Below are 10141 nucleotides of genomic sequence, written 5' to 3'. Positions count from 1 at the left end.
ATTTCATTCTTTTTGATTGCCGAATAATACTCCATTGTATATACATAGGATATCTTCTTTATCCATTCATCTGTCAATGGACACTTGGGCTCTTTCCATACTTTGGCTATTGTTGATAGCATTGCTATAAACATTGAGGTGCATGTGTCTCTTCAAAACAGCACACCTGTATTCTTTGGATAAATACCTAGTAGTGCAATTGCTGGGTTGTAGGGTAGTTCTATTTTTAGTTTTCTGAGGAAGCTCCATACTGTTTTCCAGAGTGGCTGCACCAGCTTGCATTCCCACCAATAATGCAAAAGAGATCCTCTTTCTCCACATCCACGCCAACATCTGTTGTTGCTTGAGTTGTTAGTTTTAGACATTCCGACTGGTGTGAGGTGGTATATCATTGTGGTTTTGATTTGTATTTCCTTGATGATGGTGATACTGAGCATTTTTTTCATGTGTCTGTTAGCCATGTGGACACCTTCTTTTGAAAAGTGTATATGCATGTCTTTTGCCCATTTATTTCACTGGATTATTTGTGTTTTGGGTGGTGAGTTTGATAAGTTCTTTATAGTTTAATTTTTTTAAACATTTATTTATTTTTGAGAGACAGAGCTTGTGCGGGGTAAGGGAACAGAGAGAGGGAGACACAGAATACAAAGCAGGGTCCATGCTCCGAGCTGTCAGCACAGATCCCAAGGTGGAGCTCGAACTCAGGAACCATGAGATCGTGACCTCAGCCGAAGTCAGATGCCTAATCGACTGAGGCACACAGGTACGCCTATCAGATGTTCTCTGAAAATATTTTCTCCTAGTGTGTGGTTTGTCTTCTCATTCTCTTGACAGTGTATTTAGCAGAAGTGTTTGAGGTTAATGAAGTCCAATTTGCCCATTTTTAGATTTTTTTTAATTTTTTAATATATGAAATTTATTGTCAAGTTGGTTTCCATACAACCCCATTTTTTTCTTTTATGGATTGTGCCTTTAGTGTTTTATCGAAGAAGTCATCACCATACCTGAGGTTGTTTAAATTTTTTCCTACATTATCTTCTAGAGAGTTTATAGTTTTGTGTTTTACATTTGGGTTTTTCATCCACTTTGAGTTAATGTTTGTGAAAGATATAAGGTCTGTGTCTAGATGCATTTTTTGGCATGTAGATGTCCAGTTGTTCCAACAGCATTTGTTGAAAAGACTATGTTTTTCTCCATTGAATTGCCTTTATTTCTTTATCAAAGTTTAGATGACTATATTTGCAGGTCTCTACTTCTGGGTTCTCTATTCTGCTCCATTGTTCCAGTTGTCTATTCTTTTGCCAGTATCACACTACCTTGATCACTGTAGCTACACAGTAAGTCTTGAAGTCAGGTAGTGTCAGTCCTTTGACTTTGTTTCTCTCCTTCAATATTGTGTTGGTTATTCTGGGTATGGTTGAAGTTTTTCACAGTTCGAATTAAACAAGAAACTCACAGCACTGAGAAGCTCAACAAACCGAAAACTGTAAGAAAAAAAACAATACCAAGGACATCGTAATCAAGTTTTGTAAAACTACTTATAAGGGAAAATAATGTTAAAAAGTGGCCAAAAATAAGACACAGAGGACCAAAGATAAAGATGACAGATTTCATGCCTGAAACAATATAAGCTAGAACACAACATAGCAACATCTTTAAAGTACTGAAGAAAAAAATGTCAACTGGCATTCTTTACCAGTGAAAAAGTACTTCAAAAACAAAGGTGAAATAGACTTTTTCAAATGAACAAAGCTAAAAGATTCATTACCTGCATTTCAAGAAATTCACTAATTTTGAAAAACTTTTGTTTTATAATCACGTAATATGTATTTCAAAAATCACAATTTTTATTTCTGAAGCAGGTGTTTTGTCTGCAGATGTTACTGGTTAAAGATCCATATCCCTTTGTATTAACACCAAATACATTAACATCCTTTGTATTAACACCAAAGGCCCTCAAATTGAGGTCCTGTGACCCACAGATTGAGAAACATTGTTTTAGAATATAAACTTCATGGAAAATGAAGATCTAATCCAACATCATGGAGTAGACGAATTTATTAGGATAAAGGCTGGGTTGTAATAATATCGAAGAAACATAGTGGCTTAAAAAATACTGGACTTTATTTCCTTCTCATAAAATAACCCATGCAGGAGGACCAGGGCAGTGTGGCAGATCAAGTGGTCAGGAATCCAAGTTTTTTGCTATCACCAATATATTGCCCTCACCTTCATGGCCAAAGGTGATCCAACCAGTGAGAAAGGGGCAAGATAAAGGTGAGGGTGTGTTTCTTTCAACAGCATGACCCAAAAGTTACATATGTGTCTTTCAGTCATATTCTACTGGCTAAAGCCTGGTCACATGACCATACCTTGAAGCCAGGGAAGCTAGAAAATATAGTCCACAACTGGGCAACAATGTATACTCAGCTGAAATTTATATTACTGTGGGTGTGGGGAGAAAAAATACTGGGAAACGATTAACAATCTCTGCTAAAGTAAGTTAGTGACAGAGTTAAAACTAGAAGAGGAAAAGTGCATCTGATTGGGAGTTAGGAAATATGGTTTATAGTCCTAAATCAGCCTCTTAACCTCATGATTAAACCAAACGTTTAGTCCATGCTTCACCTGAATTACCTTTATTATCTGCACCAGGGTTCTTAGTGATTCTTTTAAATTGTCCCTCTGGCGAGGAGGAGAAGACCAAAGACCTAGAAAGTTCCATCCTATTCTTTCAGGTAAACCCTATTCCTTACCAGACAGTGACCCTTTAAGGGGTCATTAGCCCTATGTCTGCCTTGGGGGACATAGTCTCACGTATGAGACCAGAGGCAGAGCTCTGAACCCTGGGCTGAGGTTTGCCCCAACTGCAACATAGTTCCTAGTCAAAAGCAGAATTATACCAGAAGATACATGACAGACAAAATAGTGGATAAGATGTCCCATTTGATGTTATCATCAGCATTATTCTTGCATAAGTTCCAATGGGTGATACTGGGAGTGAAGAGGCAGGGTGTTATTTACCCAAAAATCTAAGCTGGTATGGGAATGAAAATAATTACCTTTCTCTTCGGTGTAAAATAAATCTCCTCTCTTCATTGAAGCCTTAATTTTGAAGGGAAAGGAAGTTAATTTTAATTAACAAAAGTTAATGCTATTAATTAAACATTTGTTCTATTTTCACATGTGCATGCAAATTTGCTTGAAGACATAGCTAGCTCTCCTGAGAGTATAAAAGCTTTATTTTGCTATGAAAGAGCACAAATGGTGATAAAAATTAAACCAAAATTGGTCAAGATACTTAGTTGAGTACATCTAATTCCTCTTTAAGTATTACACAATACAGGGAATAAATGATTTCATTTTTGCCAATAAAATTTAGTTTAAGTTAAATTTCTATCACCAATAAAATCAGACAGTAAGTTTGATAATAAATTTTTTTTAATGTTTATTTATTTTTTAAAGAGAGAGAGAGAGAGAGAGAGAGAGCGCGCGCGCGTGCACACGAGTGGGGGAAGGGCAGAGAGAGAGAGGGAGACACAATCCGAAGCAGACTCCAGACTCCAAGCTGTCAGCAGAGTTCGATGTGGGGCTCGAACTCATGAACTGCAAGATCATGACCCAAGCTGAAGTTGGATGCTCAACCAACTGAGCCACCCAGGCGCCCCAGTAATAATTTTTAAAACATAAGTTTTTCCTAAACTTATTCTTACAGATTATCTAATTTTAATCTCCCAGCAACTCCAGGAGAAGTGATTTTTGTCTTATTAATGACTTGAGCTTTGAAGAGATTTATATGTATAGCTCTTATTATTATTATTATTGATAAAAACAGTAGCCTAAGCTCTATCTTAGCATCTGACTCTAAAACAGGTACCATAAGTATATATGATGCTGTCAAAGATGAGTCAGAAAATAAAAGGAGAAGTAGGAAACTATAATTATCTGTCCAGATGAGTGGTAAGGCACTCATTTGCATTATGGTTCCCAAAAGGAAGAAAGGCATTCTGCCCTATTTGCTCATGTTGGCTGAAAGCATAAGGGGCACTCAGAACATTAAAAATACAACCTAAAAATATACATCAACAGTCCACTCAAATATACTGTATTATATGTAGATTAACAGTTTGTATACATACATTCATACATACACTTATACAAGTGTATGCCCTAAATGATCGTTAGTCTACTTCCTGTCTCTGTAGCTTTCCCTACCCTAGACTTTTGCAAAAATGGAATCATATAATATATGGACTTTTGTGGCTGGCTTTCTTCAATTAGCGTGTTTTCAAGGTTCATCCCAGTTACAGCATGTACCAGTATTTCATTCTTTTTCATGGCCCAATCATATTCCATTATACAGATATAATACATTTTGTTTCCCATTCATCCACTGATGCACAATTGGATTGTTTCCACCTTTTGACTATTTTGAGTAATGCTTCTATAGACATTTGTGTGCAAGTTTTTGTGTGGACAGAGGCCTTCATTTCTCTTGGAAAGATACACCTTGGAGTAGAATTGCTGGGCCATCTGGTAACTCTATGCTTAATCATTTGAGGAACTGCTAGATGGTTTCCTACAGCAACTGCAACATTTTACATTCCCACCAGCAACACATGAAGGTTTCTACTTCTCCACATCCTTGCCTGGATTTTACCTTTAAGCAATATTGCTTTGCTTTGAATGATGAAATAAAAGGAGAGGAGGTCAAAACCCTGATGATCCATCAGAGGCCACACCAACTCCAGACTACTTTCCAATTTCCTTAATGTGAGAAAAAATAAACCTTTATCTCATTCAATCCACTCCTACTCTGGGTCTTTGTTAATGACAGCCTAACACAATTCCTAATTCATGTGGTTCTATTAGCACATCTTGAACCTTGGAACTTCTCAAAAAATCATTAAATTGAATACGTATTTATTTATTCTGTGGAAAAGTTTTTTTGTCATCCTGTTACACTCTTCAAAATGTATATTACTGTATAATTTTTCTTAATTTCAGATCCCATCATTCAATAGCCATTCTCTTTTTAGAAATTGTTTCAGGTACTTTGTAAGACTGAAACAACTGGATATCCAGAAACAAATGGAAGTTTATAGATGGAGCAATTTTTTTTTTTTAATGAGAAGGAAAAACCCTCATTGTGGTGATATAGAATGAGCATGAGTTTATGATTTCCTTTCTGAAATATCCTAATGTTAGGACAACAATAATGATAAAAAGTCATTTAAAGATTTACCTTAAACTCTCTGGGAGCCCAAGGAATTTCAGTGCCATGCTGACCTGATACTGCTTGTAGAACATATTTGTTCACCTTAAGACACTGTCTTCAAAGCCACTTTTCGCTTGCATTGTTTGAGTCACCGCCCAAGTTTTCACCTTGGCCTTTAGAGAAGTAAAAGAAACCTGAGTAATTAGTTACATAAATCAGCTTTTGTACTCATTTCCTCCAAAGCTTGTGTTCCAATTATCTGCATTTTGAGAAGATACTGCGAATACACTAACAACCTGTGTTCTACTGGCTTTCTTGTAACAAATTTAAGTATCTTCCACAAAGCCAGCCTTTGATAAATAGGGTTTCTAATACATTTTCATGTAACTAGTAAATCACCACTGGTGGAAAGGAGAACATTAGGGAGTCAGGAAATTTTGTGATCTATTTCCCAGTGTTTCAAACAACTGATTGATACATTCACCCAACATCCATGGAGCACCTACTATGTTAGAAATAGCACTTTATTCTGTTAGAGATAATATTTTTTAAAATTCCAAATAATGTTTTTACACATTAATGGTTCTTAGAATTAAATATTTTAAAACAAAACATCTTAATTGTCTTGCCTTCACAAAGAAGCCTTTGTTTCTTATTTTAAAGGGTTTTGTGTTTTTTTTTTCCTTCGTACAAACAGCAAAAATAATTTGGTCTGTGTTGTTAATGGGTTACTTTGAGTGCTTCTTATAAAAGCCAAATATATAGGAACTATGTTTTTCTCTTCCAAAGTTCCTCTTGAATTTCAGCTTTTCAACAATTTGCTATTTTGTAGATCATATTAATTCAGTACTTATTTGTAAACATTTATTAAGGATTTGATGTTTTCTCGGCTTTGTATTTTGTGACATACTAGAACGAACTCAAATCTGTCTATGACAAACAGAATCCCTGAAGAATATATCCAAAGAATAATGTCAACTTTTAAGGTTATATAAATTTATGGAGCTGTACCATTTTACTTTCTATTTAAATGTTAACATCACCTATACTTTTTTCTCTATCTACCTTGGTTAGGCACCTTTCTATCCTAAGATTAAGCTAAACCTCTTATGCATGCTTCAGAAAACCCTGGATTCAACTCCCTGCTGAATATGCTATGAGCTGAACACCTTAAAGGCACTCTGGGCAGTGTCTTCATCTGTACATAGGGATAATAACTCCACCTACAGCACCGGGTTACAGCAAGGATTAAAGGTAAAGTATACAGCATATTCCTGACACATAGTAGCCTGCTCATATTAGCTGTGCATCATTAGTCAGTAACCATCTTCCATTCCATTGTTAAATTGTTTCAACCAGTGACTACTCTATGGACTTAGTTATAAATATACAACATAACCAGGGATTGAGTCATACATAACACATTGGGATCGCTTTTTAGCATAATTTTAGGAAGCACCTATTGCAACACCTTCTCTTTGTGTGATCAACGCAGGGTACTCTAAAGACAAGAGCTTGTTTTTTTTTCTTGATAAGATGAAATTACTATATATATACATATACATACACAGTTTTTTTTTCCCACATAGCCTTTCTCCTTTAAGCTCAAAGTTGATTTCCAGATAAAGGCCCCTGTAACTTTTCTTGGCATTGAAGTCATTTAGTCTCCTGTTTTCTAAAGCCACACGAGTCTTACGTGGAAGCGAGTAGGACGCACCATGCACAGCGCAGAGGGAACCCTGGGGCGTTCGCTGCGGCTCCCACCTGTCGGCCAGGTCATTGTGACGTAAACGCTATGGACACGTGGAACACCTGCGGGAGAGCAGGGGTGGGGTCACCCAGAGCCGTAGATCCGAGCGGGGGATACCCCAGGAGATGGGGGTCGAGGAAAGTCCCCAGGGAGGAGAGAGAGAGGGAGGTTCACCCCCCTCATCCCGGACCCGCCCCGCAAAAGGTGAGGCCTTCGCCCCCTCGCTCCTCCGGATGCCAGCCAGGGTCCTGCTGGGAGGGGTCGCCCTGCCGGGCGTCTCCCGAGGAGAGAGGAAGGGAGGGGAGGCGAGGCGGCGGCGCCCAGGGCGCCGGCGTTCGCTGGGAGGCGAGGCCGCCCGCTCCCCCCGGCCGCTGCGCTGCGCTGCGGCGCGCACGGGCTCCGCCGGCTGCTATTCCGGCTGGCGGCGACCGCCGCAGGAAGGGCCGGTTCCTGCGCTCCCCCCGCCCCTTCCCTCGCCTTCTGCTGACGCTGACGTCGGATGAGGGAGCTGGAGGGACGCTCCGACCGCGGCCAGGAGGCTCTCGGGGGCCGGGGCTCCGAGGTACCTGCCGTCCGGGGTCGGGGCGGGGGCGCGCCGGGCGGGCTGCAGGCTGCAGCGGGAGACGCCCGGCAGCCGCGGAGGTCGGGGCGCCAGCCTGGGGCCGCCAACTGTGCCCTCCGCGGGCGGCGGGTGACAGACAGGCGGGTCGCCTCCTCCAGTCCCTGGTCCGCGTGTGGGAACCGCTACAGCCCCTACCCCTCCCCCGCCTCCTCCCTCGGGCCTGGGCAGGTCTGGAGGATGCGCGCGCCATGAGAGCGTGCGTCAATCCCGGGGGAGCGGGAGGGAAGTGTTCGGGGCGCGGGCCGCATCTCCTGCCCCAGCGCCCGCGGCACCCCCACCCACGCCAGCCCACTCCACCCACGCCGTGCCTCGCCTTCCCAGCAGCTGCGGCCCCGGGACCCCGAGGTCCCTTCTGGGCAGGGACTTGCGTCTGGGGCTGACTTGTTGACAAGTTCACCTGCCGCGGTGCCTGGTGTTTGCTTTTCTTTTCGCCCCATTCCCATCTTTGGCGGAGGTGGCAGGGAGCCAATGGGTGCCTCTTTATAACCACTAGTGCCAGGAGGCCTGAGCTTGGTCTCCAGCGGGTGAGGTGCTCACCAGCCTTGGACCCGACTGGACCACGAGTCCCTAAGTGGGCCAGGTCCGTGCAAACCCTCGCGCGCCCGGTTTCCTTAGGTTGCTACTGGCTCCGCCTTTCCTGCCCTCGGGCTATTGCAGCTCCTGCTTCCTCTAGAAGCGAACATATCCTGTTATTATGTCTGCCTGTGCCCAGAGGCCCTCTTCCCTTCCTTTTCCACTTTTTTTTTTTTTACTTGTTATGTCCCCAAGTCCCCTCAGCTTCTCCTTGGGGGTCTTAAAAGTACTGTGTCCTTTCGCTGGGGAAAGACATTAACTGCCTGGTTAGAGAGATTTGCAATTTAGGAAGAGAATCAGGTTCTTTTCTGTTTAGATAGCATTACAAAATCAGCACTAGAAAAGGTGCTAGGTAGCAACCTTAGAAACAGACCTGGTAACTTCATAAAAATCATTAGGGCCTGGAAAATGTATCACCAGCTGGTTTGAGAATGATATTGAATGTAGGAAGAAAGGCACCGAAGGCATTGGCCATTAAGATCTTATAAATTATGACTCATTGCAAACATGTTCCCGTCCAAACATTTCAGTAGTCTCTCCACAAAAATCTCAGATTGGTTTCTGTGGACCTTTGGTTTACATTTTCTGAGATCTGAACTGTTCCTGGGGTTTGGGAGTGAAATAAGAAATGCTTATAAACGAGATCAACGTTCCAGACTCAGTTTCTTAGCTTCTATTTAAATCACACACACCAGTCTAAAAATACTTTAAAGTGGGTTTCAAACCAGTTTGTTTTTAGGTTTCGGTCTTTATTTTTGAAACGTCATGTGTAGAGAATACAATAGGGGCAAAATCAGTTTATAATTCTTAATAGTTCAAATATCACTGTCTGGTTTTAGATTACCATGTATATAATTACAGGAGATGTGGCTTTTCAGTTGTATTATTTTGCATTATATAGGTAAACAGTTCTGTCATTAAAGATATGTGTTTGGAAAATGACAGTTACACAACCTGGGGTTTAAAAAACTGAGTGTGGATCCTCCCCCCATGGGTCATTAAATGGTAAAGGCACTGGACAGTAAATGCCTAGAGAGTTTAATTCATAGCTGTCTTTCCTCCATTTGGTACACTTGAGTATCTGATTTCTCTGAGCATCTTTATTGCTATGCATTTCTCTACATGTCAACCTTATGACAAATACAGAAGATTGTGTTATTCAAAAGAAAATCTTCAAGATTGCTGCACTTTCAATATATTTGACTAAACAGTCCTCTTTTTTTTCAGGTGCAAGCAGTTTTATCAGAGGCAGGGAAGTGTGGCAACCATGAAGTGACATGGTAGGGTCAACCTGAATTGGTGTGAAGTTCAGGGTTACAGAAGCCACATATACGAGAAGGTGAAAAAGTCGATAGGCCATAAGGATCAGAAAGAACTTTTCCTTGTTATTGGTTGAGTTCCACAGCTAGAAGCCTGAGGGTAGGTGGCAACATTTAGGATTAGTGCACTGGTCACAGATGTCCTTTTTATTCCATCTGTATTATCAGATTTATGGGGACCATGGACAAAGATGCAATCTGCATGTTATTGTTCATAAGGTATTACAGATCACTAATTAATTAACCCTATCCCCATCCTCACCACCTTCTGGAATCTGCCTTGGCAGAGCCTTGAACTCAAAGACTGATAGAGGAGAAAATGTTTTTTCCCATTTTTTCCCTAAGCTGTCACATTTTGTACCACAATCATACCTAGCTAGCATCATGGAGGATGTGCAGAGGGCACATAGGCTTTGAATCCCAAAAGAGCAGGATTGGAAGCCCAGCTGCAACCCCCAACTAGCCATGTGACTTTGAGCAAGTAACTTAGGCTCTCTATAGATGTCATCATTTCCTTATCTACAGAGCAAGAATATCGACCTTGTAGGGTTGTAGTCAGAATTAGAAATAATACATTTAAGTGCTTTGCACAGTAAATAGGACTCAAGTAATAGTGAGTAATAGTGCTAAACCTATGTGCTATCTGTGTCTGGAGAGGA

General features: G+C 41.1%; 1 protein-coding gene and 1 long non-coding RNA gene across 12 annotated transcripts in view; one reads left to right on the top strand and one right to left on the bottom strand.

Moving 5' to 3' along the window:
• Nucleotides 1-1122: 1122 nt before the first annotated feature.
• LOC122487924 lies at nt 1123-7047 on the bottom strand. Its single transcript, XR_006298504.1, has 4 exons — nt 6936-7047; nt 5246-5391; nt 3063-3105; nt 1123-1484 (listed from the first exon to the last, which is right to left on the bottom strand). It is a non-coding gene; the product is annotated as an uncharacterized LOC122487924 (long non-coding RNA).
• A 12-nt stretch (nt 7048-7059) lies between these two features.
• Nucleotides 7060-10141, top strand: part of ICA1 (islet cell autoantigen 1) — a 155645-nt gene continuing 152563 nt past the window's right edge. For 2 of the 11 annotated variants that reach the window (XM_043588962.1, XM_043588959.1), the window contains exon 1: nt 7446-7530. The gene's annotated coding sequence lies outside the window, so the exon portion shown is untranslated. Of the gene's footprint in view, nt 7173-7365; nt 7531-9385; nt 9444-10141 lie in introns of those variants that run through there. The other 9 variants (XM_043588958.1, XM_043588960.1, XM_043588957.1 and 6 more) reach the window with 9 other exon arrangements.

The sequence above is a fragment of the Prionailurus bengalensis genome, chromosome A2 (assembly GCF_016509475.1).
Source record: "Prionailurus bengalensis isolate Pbe53 chromosome A2, Fcat_Pben_1.1_paternal_pri, whole genome shotgun sequence".
Taxonomy (NCBI): Eukaryota; Metazoa; Chordata; class Mammalia; order Carnivora; family Felidae; genus Prionailurus; species Prionailurus bengalensis.
The sequence above is the reverse complement of the archived record's forward strand: the minus strand, read 5'-3'. Positions and strand labels throughout refer to the sequence as shown.